The sequence below is a fragment of the Lissotriton helveticus genome, chromosome 12 (assembly GCF_964261635.1).
Source record: "Lissotriton helveticus chromosome 12, aLisHel1.1, whole genome shotgun sequence".
NCBI classification, from domain to species: Eukaryota; Metazoa; Chordata; class Amphibia; order Caudata; family Salamandridae; genus Lissotriton; species Lissotriton helveticus.
This window is the reverse complement of record NC_136073.1, coordinates 279,707,950-279,732,947: the sequence shown is the minus strand read 5'-3', so window position 1 is coordinate 279,732,947 and position 24,998 is coordinate 279,707,950. Positions and strand designations below refer to the sequence as shown.

The following is a 24,998-nucleotide window of genomic DNA, read 5'->3' as shown; positions in this document are numbered from 1 at the left end:
GGGACTGTCTAGTGGAGCACGGGAGACGACAAAAGGAGAGCCCCCCGGCGGCCCCCCTCCCCCCCCCCCTGGTGGCGGACGGTGTTTGAGGACTTGTGAGCCTGGAAATCATCCTGTGGTGTGCGCGTGCCTCTGGTCTGGGGTACGGGGTAGGCCCCGAATCTAGCCACAGCTGCTCGGACATTGATTGGACCCAGGGGGGCTGTGGCCATGACCAGGGGTGGGGGCGGCAGCGGATCCGCTAAACAAGGGACCCTGGATAAGTTTACCGGGACGAGTGGGGCGTCGGGAGCCTCGGGCGGCGGCCATGGTTCGGGCCCTGACAATGCAGCTTTGATGGCGGCAATTACCCAGTCAAGGGACATGCTGGACGCCAAGATCGGGGCAGTTGGCGCGGATGTGACCCTCCTGCGTCAGGACCTGAGGAACGCTGTGGTGCGCATTACCGAAGCCGAATCCAGAATATCGGGGGTGGAGGACGACGTGGTGACCCTGAAGCGGAAAATGGCGGCGATGGAAAATGTTCAGAGAGGCCTTGCGCTCCGGGTGGAGGACGCGGAAGGACGGGCGCGCAGAAACAACCTACGCTTCGTGGGCTTCCCGGAAGGTTGCGAGAAGGGTAACATGGAACTGTTCTTGTCCCAATGGTTGGAGTCCTGGCTTCCCCCTGAAGTGCTGTCACGATGTTTTGTGATTGAGCGTGCACATAGGGCCCTGACGCAGAAACCGCCGGCGGGGGAGCGGCCCAGACCAGTGATCGCAAGGATTCTAAACTTCCATGACAGGGACACAATCCTACGGGAGGCAAGGACCAAGGACTCGCTTTTATTTGAAAACCAGAAGATAATGATCTTCCCGGATTATACTAGGATAGTGCAACAACAGCGCCACTCGTTCATCGCAGCCAAGGCAAAGCTGCGAGGCCTGAAGATCCAATACTCCCTCCTTTATCCGGCCCGCCTACGGGTAATATTCCAGTCGCGCACACACTTTTTTGACACTCCGGAGGATGTCTTTAAATGGACAGATGAGACAATGAGGGTCCGGCCGCATGATCAGCCAGGATTGAACCCGGGCCACTCGAGGGGCCAGTCGCCGGAGAGTGAGGATTCAGCTGTAAAGGGCAGGAGACATAGAAGGTCAAGGTCACGAAAACGCTCCCCTTCACGGGGTGGGAAGCGAGATGGCGCGCCCGCAGACTCTGACCACTCTGGCAAGGATGGTGGTACCTCAGGGGACTGATTTTCTTTGTGATGATTACAAACTCCCGTTGGGAGAAGGGGTTTCCTATGTCTGTTTGGACTGCGGCACGCTACTAGAACTGTGTCATTGCTGCTTGCCAGTTATCTTATCAGTCATGGGACGGTGTGGGGGGCGAGAGGGGTTCGGATAGCCCATATATAGGGGCTTTGCCTCCTACTAGAGTGGGAGATGCTGGGGAGGGAGTTGATAAGTTGGGTGGGTAGTTGGGACTGTTGGGGGAGAGCTTCATGGGGATCCATTGGAGTGGGTGGCCGCTGACCTCCCGTTGGGGGCTGGGGCGCTCCTACGCCGCGACAGGTACTTCAATGTTGTTGAGGTATAGGGGAGGGGGGTGGTGGCGGGGGGATACACAATGTTTGGGTCCACAGGGATAACTTGTTCACGCAGGATGGTTCGCCAGGTTCGACTCTTGTCACATGAGCAGATGCGCTCTCCTATGCCCGGGCGGCTGCGCCCATATGCTTCTAATGGCGGGTAGGGGTCATACTTTGGAACCCCCCAGAGCTATGTTGAAAGTTGTGAGTTGGAACGTAAGAGGTATGCTCGACAAAATCAAACGTGGGGCTTTGCTGCGTCAAGGGAAAAGGTGGATGTCCTCCTACTACAAGAAACCCATCTGCTAGGCACGAAGACTCTGAGTCTGCAACGATATGGGTATCACCAGGTGTACCATGCGGGGTTTGCCCGGGGGTCCCGGGGGGTGGCGGTCTTAGTCCATCGTAGGGTTTCTTATACCCATTCCTCGCAGTGGATTGACGCTCAGGGAAGGTATGTCGTCATCAAGGGAATGATTGGTGAGGAACAAGTGGTGTTTGGTAGTGTGTATGCTCCCCCCCCCCTTGCAATGGTCTCTCGTGGAGAAGCTGTTTGCGATCTGGGCTGAGGTGCCGGATGTATTATCGGTGATTGGCGGAGACTGGAATGATGTCATGGATGCCTCTGCAGATCGCTTCAGGCCTAATGGCGGACCGCTGGCGGCTGCACCTACGAAACTGAGTGATATGGTCAGAGGTATGGGATGGATGGATGCCTGGCGCTGCCAACACCCGCACAGTAGAGAATTCACATACGTGTCGGCAGTGCATCGCTCATTCTCGCGGCTGGACTGTTTGTTCCGCCCGCCGCCATGAGTAGGGTGGCCTCGTCCGCCATTTTGTCTAGGGGGCTTTCGGACCATTCCCCGATCACGGTTGACATCCTTCTCGACAGGCGGCGGCAGCCGTTTCGATGGCGCCTCTCTACCTGGCATTTACAACGGGATGACTACCAATCCCGCATGCGTGAGGCTATAGCTCACTACTGGGAGGAGAATGAGGGGCCAGACACGGATGCGGTGACCCTATGGGAAGCTATGAAGCCAACGCTCAGAGGCGTGGACATAGCCTGGTGCGCGAGGAACCGTAGAATTCGGAAGGAAGATCTAGAGAAGGCGGAGGATTGCGTCCGCACTCTGGAAGCGCGGTCTACGGAGACGGGGGCGGAGGAAGATACGCGACGGCTCCTGCAGGCGCGGAATGATGCTGCCTCTATATTGCTTGAGGAGTCGCGCAATATATGGCTGGCCACGCAGAGTAGAATATACCAGTGAGGCGATAAATCCAGCTCCATGCTGTACAGGCTATGCCAGGGCGCGTTCCAGGCTCAAACACTGCCTGCACTGGTAGATGATGCCGGGGCCCCCTATTACTGACCCTGGGACCATGGCCGCCAGTTTTGCGCGTTACTATGAGGCGCAGTACGCCCCCAGGGATTCCCTTTTGGCAGCGGAGGTGGACAAATTTCTGGCGGATCTCCCGCCGCTGGGGATCTCCGATGAGGAGCGTGTTGATCTAGAGCTACCTCTGTCCGCGGAGGAACTGGGTAAGGCGTTGGGCGAGTTGAATACCGGGAAGGCCCCTGGGCCGAACGGTTTCCCGTGCTAGTTTGTACGGAAATACCACCTTCAGTTAGGGCCCCACTTCAAGAAGGCGTTGGACGAAGCAAGGGAGCGAGGTCGGATGCCGCCGGATTGGAGACATGCCGAGATAGTGGTGTTCTGTAAGCCGGGGAGGCCGCCGGATAGACACGAATCTTACCGCCCTATCTCTCTCCTCAATATAGAGGTGAAGATACTGGCGAAGGCACTGGCCAATCGTCTCCTGCCTCTTATTACCACTCTGGCCCATCCGGATCAGGCTGGCTTCATGCCCCATAGAGCCACTAGGCACAACATCAGACGGGCCCAAGTAGCTCTGGAAATGATGAAAGCCACTGGCTCCCAGGCGGCGCTCCTGTTAGCGGACATAGATAGGGCCTTCGATTCCCTGAGCTGGACATACCTACAGGCGCTTCTGCCTCGCTTGAATCTTGGCCCCTGCTTTCTTTCGTATGTGCGACTGCTATATACCGATCTGACGGCGTCCGTGCGGGTGGCGGGCGCGATTTCCGACGCATTTGCTATTGGACGGGGCACCCGGCAGGGCTGCCCGCTCTCGCCGTACCTATTTGCTCTTGCAATGGAACCCCTTGCGGCATGGGTGAGAATTGACGCGCATATGAGGGGGTTCGAGTGGGAAGCAGGACCGTCAGACCGCATCGCACTATACGCGGACGACGTCCTGTTTTTTCTTACAGACCTGGACAGGTCGGGCCCCAGAGTTCTGGAGATCATGAGAGTGTTTGGTGAGGTATCAGGGCTGCATCTCAATGTGAGGAAGTCTGTTCTGTGGACCCTGTGCGGTGGGGTAGCTCCCGGTGCCTGGGCGTCGGCTCTACAAATAGCGACGGGAGGCCTTAAGTACCTAGGAGTGTTCCTGACCGACATCCCTGGGGTATCGTGGGAGCGTAACATTGTCCCGGTCTGGGACCGAGTCCGATCAGACATGAAGACGTGGTCCCGTATGCCCTTGAATCTATATGGCCGATCGGCCATCTTTAAGATGGTCGCCCTCCCGCGCTTACTCTATCAACTGCAGAACCACCCATATCCTATATCGCCACATTGGTTCCGCCAGGTCAACTCGGCCCTGGGCCGCTTCCTCTGGGCTGGGGGAGCGGTGCGCGTGGCCCTACGTACCTGCTTCTTGTCCTCGTACTGCGGAGGCCTGGCGTCTTCGGACATACTATCCTACTATCAGGCATCCCATCTCCTGATACTTAATGAATGGTGGTATGGGGATCGGAGCGACCCGGCGTATGCTCTGGAGAGGTACTTAATGGAACCCGATACCCTGCACACGCTCCTCTACTCGGCCGGAAAGAGGAAGAAACTTTCGGTTGTTACGCAAACTGTCTTTCAGGTCTGGCGTCGGGCGCTTGGTCGTATGGGGTGGTGGAATAAGTTGACGGGGAGACCCCGTTGTGGCAGAATGGCCGCCTGCCGGCCTTATCGACCCTGTCGGGGTTTCGCGGCTGGGACCTGATAGGCATCTCAGCATTGGGACATGTTATGAGGGGCGCGACCCTGAAGTCCTTCCAGGAACTGAGAGACGAATTTGACATGCCGAGTACCCAGTTCTTCCAATACCTGCAGTTCCGCCATGCTATTTCCCCCGCTTTGGAGGGGTTGGACTCCCTTCCGGAATTTAGTCCCATAGAAGCTAAACTGTGCATGGGCGAATTGACGGAGAAGAAGATATCGTGTATATACCAGTCCCTAGTCACACACTGTGCGTCCTCCTTGGATGGCCTGCGGTCTAAATGGGAGAGCGATGTTGGTGAGATTGATGAGGAAGGGTGGAGGGAGGCTCTTGCGGCCCCGAGGGAGGCGGCTGTCGCCGTGCGGCTGCGCTTTATCCAATTTAAGTACCTACACAGGGCATACTACACGAGAGAGAGGCTGTGGCGGGCTGGACTGATTGCCTCCCCTGACTGTCTGAGGTGTGGTGGGGAGATGGGCACGTTTCTGCACACGGTGTGGGGTTGTGGGGTTATAGCCCGCTATTGGAAGCGTGTTTGGGACTGTTTGGATGAGGTCCTGGGCTGGCAGCTCCCGCGCACGTCACAGCTGGGGCTTCTGCATGTCTTGGAGCAGGTGGGCGGCAACACCTATAAGAGACATCTCTTGCTCTTGGGCCTGACAATTGCTAAGCGGGATGTGGCCCGCGCCTGGAAGGATCAGGGGGCGCCCCCGATTGGAGTCTGGAAACGGGGCATGGACTATTGTATGGGACTGGAACGCCCAGTCTTTGAGGCCCGGGGCTGCCCCAGAAAACATTATAAAATATGGAAGAGATGGGCAGAATATAGGGGACTGTGGCTGGAGCCGCCGCCTCAGCAGGACACCTTGGTGGACCAACAGTCATGTGTACCGGGGCGGGAGTGAGAGTACCTGCATGCTTCTGTACAGCTCATGTTGATTTAGATACTGGTGACCATCGTGGACAGGACGAGGGTGGGAACCGGGTGGGGGGTTGGTGTGGGGTTGGAGGGAGGGATCCAGGAGGTTAATGCCATACGTCTTATATAGATTATCTGCTGATTGCTGCCAATATGATTTTGGTTCTTTGCGTACAGCCTCTCCAGTGTCTGGAGTGCTGTGAATGTTTCCGCAATCCATATTTGAAAATGTCAATAAAATCTGGTTTTGAAAAAAAAAAAAAAGGGCCATCCATTAGTGCAGCAGGTAATGCCAACAGGTGTGTAAGTGGCCACTGCTGCTCAATTATGGCCGTCTTACCACGAAGTGGAGTGGGTGCCCAGTTTCCTTGCTTTATCAGAGCCCAGGTTACCCTTGTTGCTTTTTAACATAAAGGTGCAGAAAGAATCACTGGTACTGCAGGTACAGTGGCACCAGGATCCAGGGATGTGAGTAGCCAGTTAAACGTAATTATGGCTGTTTACAATCCTTCCTTCTTAGCATTAAGGCCCACTGCACACTTGTCAGTGTTGATTTGGGCCTCAGAGCAATAGCCCATGGTAGGGGAAAATCAATACACTGGAGACACCTTTGTTTGGCCTCAGAGAGATGGCAGAGAAGGATGTGTGGCTAGATGGGAGTCCATGTTTTTAAAAACAGCAGATGAGACTACCTTCTTTGCAAGGCAGTAGCTAACATTAGTGAAGCAGGTTCAGCCGCACTGGGGCCAGAGGGGGCCACTGCATCACAATTATGACTGATTCACTTTAAAAAAGGTGCATGGGAGCTAATGTTCTAACACTAGGACCAAGGGCACCATTGCAGATAAAGGAAGACAACATGTGGGAGCTCTTTTTTTCTGAAAGATCCTGTTTTAAGATTAGAGTGATGGTCCAGCATGGGGGCGAAGGGGTATAAGAGGCAGAGGAGATAGCCTGCTACTCATGACTGAAGTCATCATTTATGCAGTAAGTTTAGTTACGTTGAGGACCAGTAGTGCGAGGGGCTCACGAAACATCAATTATAGAGGGCAGTATTTTAGGGTCAATAACTGTTTTTGTTTGATTCATTTGCTGTTTTAGAAGTCTCATATTTAGTGTGGTTTATGAGCTATAGAAAAAGTACTCCTGAAATGATTTCATAATCCATGCCCTATACGCTCAGCCCTTTCCCTCCCACTCATCCAATCCTTGCCATAAAGTTTTGGAGTGGGGGGGGCCTGACATTAAAACATTTTGCTTAGGGGTGCTCAGAGCAAAAAAGTTTGAAGACCTCTGGTTTACAGTCATTGTTGAGTACTCAATCTGGGCGGCACTGGCTGAGTCCGTGCTGCAGTCTATGAGCGCCAGCCGGGCTTCTGCTGTGTCACTGCTATTCTCACGCACAGTTCACCCGCCCTGGACAAAAAGCTATGTTGGTTTCCATGGCAACCACAGTCACTTCTTTGAGCCCAGCTCACAGAGCCTGGGGTACATTTAAATATCGACCAAACTACCGCTGGCTTTACACACGCTACACTGTGATTATAGAGCCTCCAGCAACAAAGAAGAGCTAAATATATGTGACAATGCATTTTAGTGCAGTGATGCAGAGACACCCACTAGATTCTTATTATAGATGGAGCAACGTAGTGTATGAAATCAAACAAAGCTGAATTTTCTACAGTGCACTTTCGGAACTCACATATTTGAAGGTGACCTCAAATGTGAAAGTTAAGAACAAGCTATGAAAATGCCAATAGGTCTGGCTTTAAAGGAATGCTGAATAGTAATCTGAACGCATAGAAGTAAATAGCACAAGAATTATTATATATTTGTGTGGAAGTAAAGAACTGTAGAATGATATTGGTTAAGGTTAAACAATGAGGTGACAGTTCAACGTTCAAGCAACATCTAAACATCCATGAAGGTTAATGACTGCTCAACTCCCAACTGTGCTGCTGCCTGAGAAAAATACCATAAAGATTCAAGTTATCTAAAATGCTTTAATAGCTTTCCAATGTCACTTGTGCCCCTTAAAGTTCATTCTCAGCCAGATGGATAAATAAACAAAGGCACACAACCTCTGCCAAACAAAACATGTACTCCCGGCTCCAGACATGTGGGCGGAGCCAAAGCCCCTCTCTAGTGTTCCTCACATAACTGTCAAGCCACAGCTGCGCTGTGAAGCCAGACCATAAAAACAAGACTGTGCTAATAGCAACACGGCTCCGGTTCATAAAGTTTAAAAACCTACACCGGGTGTATTACACTAGACACCGGCTCTGGCGAGCGGGACTCATTGCCTCTCCGCTTTGCTTTAGGTGCCGTACGGCCGAGGGTACTTTCCTCCACACAGTATGGTCATGTGTATCACTTTCGAAGTTCTGGCACGGCGATATTACATGTCTGCCGTGGGTTTTGGGTTGGGATATCCTCCACTCTACCAGACTGTCTCTCTTACACATCACTGATGACATTGGGAGGAAATATTTACAAATGCCACCTACTGTTATTGGGCCTCACACTCGCAAAGCAAGAAATTTCGAAAAAACAATAGAAAGACACCTCCCCGCCCTCTCTTGGAGTTTGGAAAAAGGGCCTCTATTTCTGTATGGGGCTGGAGATCCCTATCTTTGCTGCAGGGGGCTGCCTTCTGAAACATCCAAAAATATGGAAGAGATGGGCAGATTTCAGTGGGATCTACTTAGAGCCAATTCCTGATCCAACAACAGACTGATTTAAACGTAGTTGCTATGTGGTGGGATATACAGATTGTGGTAATGTGGACTCTGCAGGTATGGATGGAACTTATGTGCCTTATACTTTATAGTGGATTGATGACACTTCTTGTTAAAACAACAATTAACTGTTGTTATGTGCATGATCCTCCCATCTTTAGCTTTATACAAAATGTCAACATCAATATTTGTATTATTTACCCATCGCTGCTTTGGTGTAACGCCCCATCAGGTGTCTTTTGGCTGTTGACAATAACATTTTGAAGTGGAAAAAAAAATAAGACTGAAGTAGAATAATTCCCTAGGATCACACAAGTAAGCAGGGAAGCCAGGGCATATCGCAGGTGTTCTAGTTTCACACTGCTGAAATTCAGCAACTAGATGTGCATCTCATTATCTCTACTTTTTTTTTTTTAAACAAAGGTTCATAATTTTCCTTTAATTCTTGGCACACAAGATTAGAGCGTGGGAGGCAGGCAGAAGCTACGTGAAAGCTCAGCTCATTTTGGGCTGGAGTGCTGAAGAAGTCCCCGAGCTGAGCTAAAACAAGACATATGGCTCGAGCGTTCAGTGGTTCACCACCGCTTTACAGTACAGTATATATCACAGAGAGAATTCGCTTTGGATTAGCACTTTTCAACCACTGCCTTTCAGGTACTTTTCATGCTTTGCTGTTGGGCGGCTGGGTTGTCCTTCAAGCACACTACATTCAAATGCAATTTCGTTCTGTTTTTACAGTGCGTGTGTAAAACGCTCTGATGATACCTACGGGTCAAGCTAGCGCTATATAAAACTTTAAAAATAAAAATAAAATAAATAAAATCTGCGGAAAGTTACATTTGTTTAAATAGTCTCCCTCCCAATGTGTGGCATTTCTCCTCATGCTCTTTTGTTCATTCCCATTGACTCTCCATCACCCATCTCTCCTCGCAATCCATCCCAATTCCCTCTGTCCACATCTTTGCTCTCACTTCCATGTTAATCCACATCTGCTCATTAACAGTATCTCCTTACTACTGTGCGCGCACCACAGGTGGTGTAAAAAAAACGCATCTTTATTACCCTAACTAATAGTGTTATCGCTGCTCGCACTAAACATCATTCCGTTTCCATAGATTAAAGAATGGGATTAAACCCAAAGAAAAAAGGATGCCATAAAACTTCTAAATCAGTGTGAGCACCTGTCAGCTGCTTGCAGCGAGCACACATTTGAATACTCGGTTAGAAGCAGCTTCTTTTTGAAAGAAGCACCAATGGCCAAAGAAATACATTTTACGCTCTGGCCGGTGCTGTGCGCTGCTTTTTTTACGGTCTATTTCGCACAAAACCCCATCCTACACCCCTGTGACATATGTCTAAAGAGCCCACAGGCTGCAAGAGGCCCCCCGCCTTTCAAACAAAGTGCGGCACTCACCCCAACCACCGAGGGTGATGAGAGGCGAGAAATCACTGCCGCCTCTCCCGAAGAAAATACGGAGGGGGAAGAGTCGCCCTTCCTCCGTCCCTTCTCCCGCGGCCACAGCACCAGCCTTGCATCGGTGCGGCTCCCGGAGCAGCTACTGTTCCCTTCCAGCCTATGAAGAAACGCACTCAAACCTCACTGCCGAGGCACAGGCAGGACATTCTTGCAGGAAGACATAGAAAGAGGACAAGCGTAAACACAATGTACTGCCGCAGCTCTTCGGCCATCTTGGGATGGTGACTCTTCCAACAGTTGAAGGAAACAACTAGCGAGCAACGCTACTGTCGGATTGACCCAATTCAAGACCTCTGTGATGATGAAAAAACTGTTAATTGAATGCTTTCTATGTCAGAGTGAGCACCTGCCCTAGGCTAAGACCCTCAATAACATTTTCTATTGTATTCAAACATGTACAGTCTTTTTAGTCTATTAAATAGTAAGCAAATCTCGACTATGTTAGTTTTCTCTTTTAATATAACATTGGGTAGCAACATATTTATTACAATTTTTTTTTGTTAAACAGTTTTCAGCTAATGGACAGCAAAATTAATAATTAATTGAACTTTGAGATCCACAGGTAGACTTAAAAGTTACAGAACTCTGACCTTTTCCAGCTTTATTCTTGAGTATCTCATCCTACCTAGGTTTTTGCTTTGGATTCTGAGGCTTGTAGTTCTATAAATCCAGGGCTGGACAGGAAGGGGAAACACCAGATCCCGGTTCCTGCAGTTGTTTCTGGGATGGATCTTGGATCAGGCTGACCGAAGGAATTATGCTGAATTTGTCCAGGTGTCATTTTCCGTTCAGAGTAGCAACCTGCAGGCGGTGAAGGGGCTTGCTTTTTTTCCCCCTTCCAGCCGGGCACAAATCAAAGGCTTGAAATAAGAGGTCATCAGCCTGTCAGTTTTTCGAGTACCACCGGACTGGAAGCCAGTTAGAGCCCAATGTGGGGGGCCAGATCATGAATGGGGCAACCTAGGGAAGAACGTGGTTAGGGGAGGCAATGAAAGGAGAACGACACAGTGCTGTGCTGCTCAGTACCGGAAGCCACGAGCGACCCCGGCCTGTTTATTTAAGCCCTCTGGCCACGCCTGGCCAGAGAGTGAAACATTGTTTGGGGGTGCTTCATGTCTTCTGCCCGAGGGCAAATGCACTAGACTGCTACATCCCATTCATAATCAGTTCTTTTTCAAACAAAACGATCAGTGTCTCTTAACATACAAAATCAGCAAGTCTCTGGTTGGGCCGAGGGTTTGGCCTTAGGTTATATGGTCGCTGATGGCTTCCGCCTTCGTGACCAGAACTTCCTGCCCTGCGTGATGTTGATGGCGGCACAGGTCTGGTGGCCGGTGATCCACTGGGGTCAGCGGTTACCAGGGTGGACTCTGCTTCCATGGGCATCGGTACCTCCAGTTGTTGATCTGCATCAGTTGTCGGTGGTATTTGTTTAAACCAGGACACATTGCGTGTGATCACTTCTCCACCTTTTTCCGCGGTGACAGACGTGCCCTTTGTAGACTTCACAACCCAAGCATCTGCCTCATAGGGGGGTGCGGAACTTCCCTCCAGGTCGCCTCATTCGTATTAGCACAGAGTCCCCTGGGACTAGTATCTGGGAGTGAGCTCTCCGTCGCTGGCTGGCTCGGTCATTATTGATTTATTTATTTATTTATTTATTTTTACCATTTATTAAGCGCACTGTTACCGGGCAGGTGTCCTGGCGCTGAAATGATATGCTTTCTCCATACGATGTTAGTCCCTATAGATTAAAAAGCCATGTTTTAATGTTCTTCCTAAATGTCATTATTGATGCGCCTCTGTTTTTGAGTTGCTTGCGGGTCATAGGGCTCAGGAGCCCAGGTGTCAGCCATGGTTAGCATGTCTCGTCGTGGACCAGTTAGCATGAATGACCACGGAGATCTTTGCGAGGTGCTGTGTGGGGTGCTCCTGTACTCTCCCAGAAAGTGTTGGAGGGCTGCTTCTGGATCTCTTCCCTCCGCTGTGGCTATGCAGAGCACTTTGTTGATTGTTCGCATGAAGCGCTCAACTTCTCTGTTCGCTTGCGGCCATTGTGGTGTGATCCGGTGATGTCGGATTCCGAGCTCTTTCAGAAAGTCCTTTAACTCGCTGCCCTGGAAGGGCTGTCCATTGTCCGTTTTAATGACGTGGGCCAGACCAAACAATGCAAATGCTTTGGCCAGAACTGGTTGTACGTTGGTGAAGCTTGTCGATGGGGCTACCTCCACTACGGGGTACTTGGTTTAGCTGTCAACCAGAACCACAGTGATCCTACAGTCAGGTAAACTTCCAAAGTCAAGGCTGACCCACGACCATGGTGACGGTGCTGGGTCTTCAGTGATGACTGGAGCAGGGGCTTCTGAACTGCTGGTGAGCTGGCAGGATCTGCAGTTGCGAACCATGGTGTCTACGCTTTCCTCGAGATTGGGGAACCACACCTTCTCCCTCATTCTGGACTTCATTCTTTTCGTGCCTTGGTGTCCTTGATGGGCGAGGATGGTCGCTTGTTCCTGCAGATCTTTCGGGATTACGATCCGCGACCCTCTTAGGATGATCCGGCTGTCAGCAACGCTCAGCTCTCTGTGTACTCTCCAAACTTGCCCTAGCCGGGCCCTTTCATCCTCGCTCCAGCCTTCGACACTCTTGAGGAATCCTCCCCACGACCCACTTGTCAGGGCCTGAACGACTCGGCTGAGCACCGGATCGGTGTCGATATTTGCCTTGATCTCGTCGAGTGACATTGCCCGGGGGCACGACCCCTGAGCGACCATGTTGACGAATTCTTCAGTTTTCTCGACGTGTGTCATTTCGGGTTCGCTTGCGGGTGCAGGATGACGGGATAGGAAGTCCGCCGGGTTCTTGGCTCCGGGACGGTACACCAGGTCCATCTGGTATTGTTGAATTTGTATGGCCCACCTTTCTATCCGTGGGGACGGAGCTGTTCCCTTGAATAGAGGGAGTAGTGGTTGATGGTCGGTCACCACCCGGAAGGGGTGCCCACTCACATATAGGTGGAAATGGTTGCAGGCCCATTTCACCGCCAACGCCTCTCTCTCGATCTGTGAGTAACAGGATTCTACGGAGGTCAGGGCTTTGCTGGCAAACGCGAGAGGGCCCCATATGCCTGGCTGTGTTTCCTGGGTGAGTTATGCCCCTAGTCCAACGGGACTGGCGTCTACTAGTATCTCGGTAGATTTGGCGGTGTCGAAATAAGCCATTGTGGTGCTGTCTAACAGCGCTGTTTTCACTTGGGTGAAAGCTCGGTCTTCAGCAGCTGTCCATCTCCAAATGGTTTCCTTTTTCGTAAGATTCCATAGTGGTTCGGCAATGGTCGCCAAGTTCGGAAAGAACCTTGCGCAATACGTTGCCATCCCCCAGAAGCTTCTGACCTCAGATGCATTTGTCGGGGCAGGAGCGCCCTGAGTGGCTTGTGACTTTCGGGGGTCCACCTGGACTCCTTCGGAGCTAAACACGTACCCAAAGAAACCAATCGTCTTCTGGAAGAATTGGCACTTCTCTTTGTGGAGAGTTACGCCGTGTTCCGCCAACCGTTGTAGCGTGGCCCTAATTCTCCGGTGATGTTCTTCGACTGTTCGGGAATGGATCAAGATGTCATCACTGACGTTAAGGACTCCTTGGAGTCCTGACAAAATTTCCATCACAGCATTCTGGAAAATTTCGGCGGCAGATGATATGCCAAAATTGAGCCGCTTGTACCGGCGGAGTCCCAGATGAGTCGAGAATGTCGTTATGTATCTGCTTTCCTCCGCTAGCCATAATTGGTGGTACCCAGCATTGAGGTCGAGTTTGGAAAACCATTGTGACCCGTTTAGGTCAGCTAGGATGTCATCAACGGTAGGCGTGAGATGTCTTTCCTGTTTAATAGCTCAATTAGGCATCCTCATGTCTATGCAGATCCTAATTTGGCCAGGTTGCTTTGGTTTCTCGGCTATGACCATGGGTGATACCCACGGGGTGGGGCCTGACACCTCTTCGATGACGCCTTGGCGTTCCAACTTCAGTAGTTCCTGTTCCACCAGGGGCCTCAGATGAAACGGGATTCGTCGGTGTTGCAGTGCTACGGGCTGCACAGTTTTGTCAATGTGGAGCCTTATCGGTTCTTTCTTGATGGTCCCTAGCCCCTTGAACAGTTGCGGAAACAGAGTCAAGATATCCTCTGTCTGGAGTGTCTTCACTGCGTTTGCAAACGCTATTAGTTGAAGGTCTTCAGGGGTGTGACTACCAACTAGCAAGTCTGTCTCCTTATCGACGATGTGAAACGTTGTTGTCACCTCCTTGTCTTCAGCTTTGACTTGGACAACCATTTTTCCTCAGAGAGGAAGAGGCTTCTGGCTTCCATAAGTGAGAATTCGAACCCTAGACGGGGTGAGCTGCAGTCTTGGGTTCAGACTTTTGTAGTGCTGGATGCCCATCAGGTTGATCGCTGCTCCGGTGTCGATCACCCCGGTCACTGAGGATCCGTCTATTTCAATGTTGCATTTTGGTTGCGGCCTCCTTCTTTGCTTAAGGTCACTCGCGAAGGACACGAAATAGCATTCCTCGTCCTCGTCCGTCGAGGTGTCATCCAACCGGTGCTGACTGCGAGATAATGCTTTGGCTGTGTGGGAAGTTGTCGGTTCTTCTAATGATAGATGCCGTACTGCGCCGGCTATTGATCTCTTTCCAGTCGTGGTTTTGCCTCAAAATCCTCCTCGGCATGCGCTGGCGAAGTGGTTTGGAATTCCGCACTTGGAGCACGTCTCGCTGGGCACCCATCCTGGTTGTGCTCCTCTCTCCCGCAGTACCCACATGGGGCACATCGTGTTGGTTTGGCAGGCCACCTCCCGCGTCCGCTTCGAGTTGGTGTGCGGACAGCGTCTACTCGCTCAGTCTTCACGTGCGCCTGCGCCTCAGCTTGCGGATTGAGTGCGGCCTCCATCGCTGTCGCCCTCACATCGGAGAACTCATGCGAGCGTGCGAGTAACAGGATCTCCTCCAAGGTGATGCGTGGTTGCCAGAGTATGAGCGTCCTCAGCAGCTTGTTCAGACAGCCTTGGATGAGCTGCGCCGTGACTTCCTTCGTCTGATCGTCTTCGGTGCACGTGCTCACCAATTCTCTCAGTCTTGCGCGGAAGGCGTCCATGGTTTCTCCTTCTCTTTGTCTGGATTGCCGGAATTTGAACCGCTCATAGTGAGGGTTGAGTTGGGGGTCAAAGTGAGCGTTTAATGCTCTCACAGCAGCGTCATAATCGTCTTGCGCGCCGGTGTCTGGCAGATGCGCAAATAGTTTATAGATTTCGTCTCCTCCAAAATGTAACAACAATGACCTCTTGACCGCTCCATCGGTTTCACGAGTGGCGATGAAGTAGTTGTTTAAGCGCCCAATCCATACTGCCCACCTCGGTGATGCAGTTGACGGCAACATCAACTCTCTGAAAGGTGGTAATGCTTGAATTTGAGAGTGTGCTGGTGGTGGGGGCGGTTGCGCCAGCTGTACCACCTGTTGTTGAGGCACTGCGGCTGCTGGCGGGTTATTTGACATGTTGGTCATTTGAGGAGCGAGTTCTGTTGCACTCGCCAGTGCTTGTTGACGGACAGCGCGTCTTGTCCCCCGGCAGCGGGTGCCCCGACATCCAGACTGCTGTTGGCTGTGTGCTGCCTACACTGCCTGCTGAGGCTTGGCCCTGCGGCTTCCAGTGGCGTCAGTCTTTGACTTCTCAGTGCTTGTGTGTCTTATGCTGGCTGGATGCAGGTCTTTTCCAGTCAGTTTTGCCTTTTTGCCAGTGCTTGTTTGTTTTGCACTGGCTGGAAACAGGTCCTTTCTGTCCCCTTCTTCGTTTTGGAGCTCGTGGGGCTGTTTCTTGGCGGATTCTCGCGGTGACTGTCTTGCAGGCACGTTGTTGAGGTATGGGCACGGCTCCCGTGTGTTTCTGGAGTCGCGCTGGGGTCCTGTTAGCTAGTGCGCATGCGCTCGCCAGCTCTTTGGCTGTAGGCCTCGCCGCGTTGTCCGGGCGCCTGCAGTAGCTGCTGGTGAGCCTCAGTTGTTCGCGCGCTTGGTTGTGGCGCCGCTCACCTTTCCCCGCTTTCCGGTCCGGCTCGTTCTCTCGCACTTTGGGGGCACACACGGCCGGCTCCTCACCGCAATACGCTGCGGTCTTCCGCACCTCTATCGACAGCGCTCTTCTTCTTCTGCGCTGGGTCTTCAGGGTGATCCCACCCTCGTCGCCAGTGTGGGGGGGCCAGATCATGAATGGGGCAACCTAGGGAAGAACGTGGTTAGGGGAGGCAATGAAAGGGCAACGACACAGTGCTGCGCTGCTCGGGACCGGAAGCCACGAGCGACCCCGGCCCGTTTATTTAAGCCCTCTGGCCACGCCTGGCCAGAGAGTGAAACATTGTTTGGGGGTGCTTCCTGTCTTCTGCCCGAGGACAGAAACACTAGATTGCTACATCCAACACCTCTATCCCAATGTAATGGACGGAAACAAAGGCACACAGCTTATCACAAAATAAACAAGGAGAATCCAACCCGCAGGTGGAGTGAAGTGTTCAACGTGTGTTGAAGCACTTAGTGTTGTGTTAAATACCCCTCACACACCAACAGGCCCCTTGGTGTCATGCTTCATCATCGGGGTCTTCGCACCCCTCTATCGGGATGCGGCGTGCTGCGACCTACGACTACGCGGGAGCACTTATAGTTAATGACTATGTGTGGTGCATGTGTGTGGGGTGTATTTATAAGTGAGTGGTGGGACGTGGTGAAGGATTAAAAAGTACCTGGCACATGAGTATAATTGGAAAAAAAATTTATTCTAACTCTGGCTGGTACTATTAAAAAGGGTGCAGTGTGAGGTCAAATCTGTAATATTAATGAACAGGACCTCTGGTGTGCGTCGACATGTTTCGGAGTCAAGCTCCTTCTTCAGGACGGGGGCACAACTTCCCACCTTACTCACGTATTTCTAGATAATATCAAGAATTATTTATAAAAAAGTGAAATATAAAGCTAAATGTGCCTACAGCGGTCTCCTACAAGCTCAATGACCTGTAGAGAGACAAAAAGGTAATAGCAATTAATGGTTACCCATGTACCGGGTAGTTCAAGCAGGTGCAGTCACCTGGAACCTCACCATTTGCTTATAATAAGCCCTGTAAAAGAAAAGGTACTAACAACACATACAACATAGAAAAACATAGAAAAACACTAGGAGTTACTGGCATCAGTGGTCATACTTATAAAGCTTGCTTGCTTGCTTCATGAGCAAATAGGAACGTCTGGGGTTTTTTGTTGCTTAATTTGCAATCTGTAGTGAGAAGTAATACAGGTGTAAAAATACATTCTCACTTACTAAGGAAGTCTTCTCATATGGTCGTTTTTTAGTTCTATACTCACTGGCTCGGGACATAGTAATCACCGTCTTTCCCCATACGCTGCTCCGCTGAAGTGAGGTGATCACAAGACTTACGCTATTTATACCTTGTATTTAATTGGGCGGAACTGGTTACATGGCCAAACATGGGTGTTCCGATGTCAAAAGTTAATTGGATGCCCATGTTTGGAAGGTCCGATCGTAAGCCATACATATGATCGCCTGATGTGTCAGCAGGGGCTTGCGATAGGTGAGCGTCGCTACACACGAGCGTGTGTTTTGTGCGCATGTGCTAGGATCTAGTGGTAATCCTTCGCGCATGCGCGTTGGATTGGTATTCATTGTCGGGCGGCAGTGCTTGTTAGCGCATGCGTCCTGATACCGGGCTCATGTACCCAGGCGATGTATTACACTCTGTATTAAAAATAGATCAAATACGTAATAGATATCATAACAAGGATGTTATGGGCCTCAGTTAGGGCGGTATTAGAGGGTTATTGAGAGAACACTAATGATAAGGATAATGTATTTAGGCATCAGGTTGAAGTTAATGGAGGTGGTATTTTAGTTGGATAATTGCCCCCAAGGCACCTCATCATTCAACCCTGTAAGCTGGGTGCCAAGGCGGAATACCCATCTTTGTTCCTTCAAAAAGAGACCGTCCTCTGAAGGTAGTTGCTCAATGACTGTCCATTTAAGGTCATTGACACAATGTTGTGCCGTCAGGTAATGTGTCGCCATCTTTGTGGTGCTTTTCTTACAGCGCACGTTGCTTTTGTGCTCATTCATTCGTGTTTTTATTGCCCTTGTGGTCATGCCTACATACTCAAGATTACATGGGCAGGTAATGAGGTAGACCACGTTTTTTAAGTTACAGTTTGTCATCCTCCTTTGTTCCCAGGTCGTGCCATTCCGGAACGTCAGTTTGGTTCTCTTCTGGGTGAGGTGGCAACTGCTACAATTGCCGCAGGGAAAATTACCTTGCACTCCTATGGATGGTGTATAGCCAAGGTTGTAGGTTTTGGTCTAGTGTGAACCAACATATCTCTGAGATTGCGTCCTCTGCGGTGAGCGAACATAGGTTTCTCCAAATTCAGTTTGCCACATGTCAGTATGTTCCAATGTTTGTTGACGATTTTGGACACTTCGTTAGACATGGTGTTGTAGGTCGTCACGCAAATTGGTCGTCTGCCTTCACTAGGTTCTTTTTGTCGCTCTTCCAGTAGTGCCTCTCTGTTATTATTTTTTGCTCTCTTCATTGCTTTGTCAATGATTCTGATCGGATATTCGCGTAGTTTAAGTTTGTCTTTCAGATCATTGGCCTGCAGTTTGAAATCCGATACATCAGTGCAGTTGCGCCTTAAGCGTAAAAATTGTCCGTAGGGTAGGTTTTCTCGCAGGTGCCGGGGATGGAAACTATCAAACCTTAGCAGGCAATTCCTGGATGTCGGTTTGAAATGGGTGGTGGTTTTCAAACGTCCTGCCTCTGCATGTATGTTTAGGTCCAGGAAAACCAACGTATGGTCGGAGACCGAGCTCGTGAAATTCAAAAAGGCATTCTGGTTGTTTAGCCATACTTCAAAATCTTGTGCAGATTGTCGGTCACCTTCCCAGATGACCAGGATATCATCTATGTATCTTCTCCAACACTTAATCTTGGATCTGTAAGGGTTCTGGTTGTGAAGGATCTTTGTAGTTTCGAGGTGGTGCACATAGAGCCCCGCTAGGCTTGGGGCAAAAGTGCTGCCCATGCTGGTACCATGGCACTGCTGATAGATCGTTGTTTTGTATTGAAAAAAGTTTTTCTGCAGTGCCAGTGAAATGCATTCTAATACCAAACCTCTTGGAGTTTGGTATTTCCATGGAGTGGAAAATAGAATTTCCTCGATGATTTGGAGTGTCTCGTCGTGGGGCAGGCTCGTGTAGAGGCTTTCCACGTCAAAGCTGATTAAGAGTTGGGTCAGAGGGTCAAACGTCGCATCCTGCAGTAATTGTAAGACGGACTTCGTGTCTCTTAAGTAAGTGTTTGTTGATTGTACTAACGGTCGTAGGAAGTCGTCTGCGAATTTTGACAGAGGTTCCAATATGGAGCCGATGCCGGAAACTATTGGTCTCCCCGGTGGGTTGGTGATGTTTTTGTGAATTTTAGGGATGCAGTAGAAGTAGGGGATGCGAGGTTTTTTCTGCTCCAAGAACTCCCCTTCCTTCTTACTCAGCCAATCATGCGCCAAACCTTCCTCAATCATGGCGCCGATTTTAATTCGTAGGTTCTCAGTTGGATCTTGCTGGAGAATCATGTAATTGCGTCTGTCAGACAGTAGTCTCATGCATTCATTGTCATATGCCTCTGTAGTCTGTACAACAATGGCTCCGCCCTTGTCTGCTGGTTTTATTATGATATTCCTGTCCACTGACAAGTCCCTGATGGCCTGATGTTCCTCTTTGGTCGACACCAAGGGGCCTGTTGGTATGTGAGGGGTATTTAACACAACACTAAGTGCTTCAACACACGTTGAACACTTCACTCCACCTGCGGGTTGGATTCTCCTTGTTTATTTAGTATTCCTGTGGAGCAAGAATCCATTCCCCTTTGCTCTACCTCCCCCTCTGTTTTTTTACACAGCTTATCACTTCACAAGTACTTTAGCGAAACTATGACTTGGAGGCAGGTTTTGTACTTTGTTCATCACCCATGTAGGAAATATGCATGAACTGTAAGATTGCAAGATTTATGTGTGTGTATTAGCTATTACAGAAATATTAATTTAAATGGTACCTACTAATTTTTTTATTTTTATTCTTTTATAGCGATTCTCATCCCAGTATAGGATTGTAAACATACATCATACACAGAAACAATAAATCATACAAATGTGTAAATAAATGTACAGGAGATGTTTCATACGACAATTCGTGTTCTGAGGTGTAGGAATCATATATATATATCATCCATATTTGTAGATATTATCTCCTCAAAATTGTTGGGCACACCAGCATCTCGTCACCAGGTGTCTTAAATCTATAAGATATTTAAAATGCAGCCTCATTGTGACCAATTGACTAAACTAGAACACATTTGTCCTTTTTGCCACTGTCTTTGCACCATCTTTTTTAAAATAAATGCAATAGTTCATTGTCAGACTCTGCTTTTCAAGCTCTGACCCTCGTACTCCACCCCCTTTACCTTGACTCCCTATTTAGGGGTTCCAGCAGTGAATCATTTTCCAATTCCAGAACTGTGTATTTTACATTATACAATCACAACTACAAGTCAAATAATGCATATCAAAAACCAGGAATGGATCAGTTACTCAAACATATTCCTGGAAAACGTGAGAAATCTAATGTTATCAAAGCACAAACTATGTAACCGCTGACATATGCAATATTTTCATTTAGTTGTTAAGAAAACAGAAGTTGCAGCCACAATATACATTTTTTTCAAAAACATTTCTATATCAGTTTCTGCATTCATATTCAGGTAAATATAATTTTGCTTTGTTGCAATTATATGAATGGAGGCAAAAAATAAAGGATCTGTAACGGGTCAGGCGGACAGGAAGTGTCTATCCCCTTGGACTGGTGGTCCGCCACCCCCCTCTCACCTTGCAGGTTTTCCCCACAGCTCCCACCTGGTACGTGGAACGAGGAACCCGAGTCAGGATGGCCGGATGAGGATACTAAGTTCGGCTCCTTTAAGGAAACGGACTCAAGGGCCGAGACCCCGCCCCTCGCGAGCAGAGTGACGTCAAAAGGCGGAAGCAACGTGGAGAGGACGGACGGCGATTCCCTGGCGGCGGTGCTGAACGAAGAGGACGGAAGGCGGTATTCTGAGGACCGAGAGACCGAGAACGACAAGCCAGGAGGCCCACGGTTGGACGCTTCGCCCCGCCACGCTCCCACAGGAGGGGCATGGCTTCAAGAGGTACGGGGCCAGGTCGCGGGTTGGGTTGGGCGGAGGTGGTAATCCCTCACCCCCGGCCCTTACAAGCGAACCCAGAGTGGTTCTTGTGTATGACCCGAGTTTCCTTTCTTTTTTTGGTACCGGAGAGGATCAAGGAGCGGAGAGACGTCCCCTCCAGGACAAAGATCGCCCGGATCCCGACCCAGCTGGAGAAAGCTATCTTTAATTTGAACCCTACATCCTTTTGCAGAGTCATAGCCCCTGTACCGATGAAAAAGACTTACATTCCAATAAAGACGTCTCTGAAACCCTTATTGAAGGCACCCGTGTTTCTGTTCACCCAGACTCCCCAAGTCAGTTCCGGACCTGTGGTCGAGACTCCTCCCATCCCGGAGCCCCCGGGACAACTGGTGTCAGAAGTGGGATCTCCTCCACCATCCATCTGCTCGGAAAAGATGGAGGCCCTTATCGACCACATCATTAAAGGCCAAGAAAAGCTCGAATGGGCCGTGGAAAGCCAGCTTACAATGGCCCAGGCGGACCGAGAACTGTTCACAAAGACCATAACCGCCCAGTTGGAAGGCATCCAAAACGTGCCGCATACCACCCAGTCCTCGCCCAAAGTGGCCCGCATGCACAGCCCCCATCCCACCGGGATGGCCCTCCAGAAATACGTACACGGCGAAGACCCAGACGCTTTTCTATTAAATTTTGAAAGGGCCACTCGCGCTATGAGCTGGCCCGAGGATAAATGGCCGGTTTTCTTAGCTCCTCTCCTCACAGCCGAAGCCCAATCCGCCTATCAAGCAGCCAACCCCTTGGGTACTACCCCCTATGCGACCATTAAAATGGTCATCTTGGATCACCTAGGCCTAGATCAAGAGGCCTATAGAGTACGCTTCCGAAAGGAAAGAGGGGTTCAAGGGGAGAACCCAAAGACTCTGTTCTTCAGATTGAAGATGGCGGCTGACAAATGGCTGCGTCTGGACCTGTGTAGCAAAGAGGACATTATAAATAAGGTATATCTAGAACAATTCATGGAGGCGTTGCCATATGCTACCCAAAGATGGCTACGCCAACATGTAGGGATCACTGTGGAACAAGCCATAGAAATGGCCTCTCAGTACGCCAGAGCCCAGTCTAAGACCACTCCCTGGGAACAGGAGAAGACGCATAAGACAATGCCTCCGTCGAAGCTGGATAAAAGACCTAAACTCGTGACCGAGGTTCCCCGATTGTTTAAACCTACAGGAATGATGTCCGCCATGAATAAAGGACCCCAGTGCTTTGAATGCGGGGAGTGGGGCCACATAGCGAGAATGTGTCCCAAAAGAAAGAATCAAGAAGAACCCATGGAAGTCGGTTACCTTCCGCGGACAGTGATGTACTCAGCGGAAATGGGCAGCACATTCTATGTGAGTATGTGGATGAATGGTTGTAAAGTAAAGGCCCTACTAGATTCCGGGTGCAGACAGTCAGTCATCCAGACGCGTTTTGTCAAAACCGAACCCATGAATCATCAGAGTCCTGTGTATATTCGGTGTGTGCACGGGGATGTGAAGCCCTACCCGGTTGCTTCCATCACCATAAAGCTACCCCATAGAGAACCATGTACAGTCCGGTGGGGGTGGTGGATTCCCTACCCGAGGACATGATCTTAGGGACAGACAACCCCGAATTCCTTTCTCTCTTTAGGGAATCCCTGTCCCAACCGGGGAAAAGTGAGGCCCTACCTTCTTACCTGTCCCCTGAACCCTGGGTTATCGACAGGAGTTTTCGCTTTGCCCAGGGAGAAGACAGGACCCTATTTCACGCCTGGGAAAACGCCCACAACTTGGATGGGCTCCACCCCCAGTCATACCCCCGTTTTCTGATTAAGAATGAGTTGCTATACCGACAGAACAGAGAAGAGGGAGATCTACAACTGTTGGTACCCCAGTCCTTCCGGGAACAGGTGCTCTTCTTCGCTCATGCTCATTTAACGGCCGGCCATGCAGGCAAGGAGAAAACTACAGACAGCATCATCAGGCACTTCTTTTGGCCGGGGATATATAGGGACGTACAGGAATTCTGCGCTAAATGCGAAGTATGCCAAAGACGAAACACCCACCGACCATCCGCTGCGCCCCTCCAAAGGATGCCCATCATAGGCGTCCCCTTTGAACGGGTCGGCATGGATATAACTGGGCCCTTGCCGAAGTCAGGTCGCGGACATTTGTATGCCCTGGTGATTGTCGACTACGCGACCCGGTTTGTGGAAGCTTTTCCTTTACGTATGACCACAACCGCAGCGATAGCCGAGAGATTCGTGGAGCTGTTTTCTCGAGTGGGGTTCCCCAAAGAAGTGCTGACGGATCAGGGGACCCCTTTTACTTCAAAAGTGATGAAGGAAGTTTGTGCCTCTTTGGATATCAAACATCTGAAGACATCGGTGTACCATCCCCAAACCGATGGTCTCGTTGAGCGGTACAACCAGACGCTCAAGCAAACCCTGAAGAAAATGCTGACCGCCGAAGGACCCACCTGGGACCGTCTCCTGCCCCTCGCCCTGTATGTCATACGGGCTCAGAAACAAAGCAGCCTGGGATGTTCCTCCTTCGAGCTCTTGTATGGAAGACTGCCCGGTCCCTCCTAGACATCACGAGAGAAATGTGGGAAAACGAGGAATCCCAAGAACAGAAGAGTATGTTGGAATACACCACGCAGCTGAGAACCCGCCTGGGGAAGCTACGAGAACTAGCATACTCCAACCTGGAGCACCATCACGAGAGATACAAAAAGACGTACGACAAAGGAAAGAAACTAAGAACCCTTGACGTCGGGAAGTGGGCTCTTGTGCTGTTACCCTCCCTGAGTAACAAGACCAAACACGAGTGGCAAGGCCCCTTTCGGATAATCAACTCCATCGGAAGAACCACTTACCGATTACGCCTCTCGCCCACTAAAACACAAACGTACCACATCAACCTCTTGAAGGAATGGTTGGGACCAATACCCAGAGCAGGTCATTTCGTAGGACAGACCATCAACCCTAACGCCTCGACCTTGGAGCAACTGGTAGTCAACCAGGGGTTGACGCCCCAGGAGAAGAGCGAATTGGCAGACGCCCTGAAACCCTACGCCGACGTCTTTTCCGACTTACCAGGAAGAACAAACCTGGCCGAACACCGTATCGAAACACTTCCGGGAGAAGTGGTAAAACAAAGACCTTACAGGATACCAGCGGCCCGGAAAGAAGCCGTCCGACAGGAAGTCCACGACATGCTCGAGTTGGGAGTCATTCGGCCCTCCCAGAGTCATTGGTCGTCCCCGATTGTGATGATACCTAAACCCGATGGGACCAAACGCTTCTGTATGGACTTCCGGGCGTTGAACGCGGTGTCTCACTTCGATACATACCCTATCCCTAGGGTGGACGATTTAATCGAAAAGATAGGCGACGCCAAATACATCACTACCATAGACCTCACGAAGGGGTATTGGCAGGTGCCTCTTCGTGAGGAGGATAGAAAGAAAAACGCCTTCGTGACGGACAAAGGGGCCTATGAGTTCACAGTACTTCCGTTTGGCCTCCATGGCGCCCCGGCAACTTTTCAACCCCTTATGAACCGGGTATCACAACCCTAAACAGCATTTAGCTCGGCCTACTTAGACGACATCGTCATATAACAGCCAGCAATGCGAGGTGCATCTTCTGCATTTGCAAACCATACTTACAGCCCTGAGGAGAGCGGGACTCCACATCAACGCGAAAAAATCACGAGCCGCTTTCCGGAGTGTGAACTACCTGGGGTACGTGCTAGGGGAAGGCACTATAGCTCCCCAAAGCGAGAAAGTGCGGGCAATAGCATCAGTCCCCTTTCCCACCTCTAAAAGAGACCTCCGGGCCTTTCTCGGGCTGGTAGGATACTACCGCCGGTTCATTC

General features: G+C 50.4%; 1 protein-coding gene across 3 annotated transcripts in view; it reads right to left on the bottom strand.

The window, feature by feature from the left end:
- The window catches only part of DPY19L3 (dpy-19 like C-mannosyltransferase 3), a 517,935-nt gene that overhangs the window by 465,980 nt on the left and 26,957 nt on the right, over nucleotides 1–24,998 (bottom strand). The window contains exon 1 of one of the 3 annotated variants that reach the window (XM_078671603.1): nucleotides 9,733–9,955. The exons of 1 other annotated variant lie outside the window; for it this stretch is intronic. The gene's annotated coding sequence lies outside the window, so the exon portion shown is untranslated. Of the gene's footprint in view, nucleotides 1–9,732; nucleotides 9,956–24,998 lie in introns of those variants that run through there. One more of the 3 variants, XM_078671605.1, reaches the window with a different exon arrangement.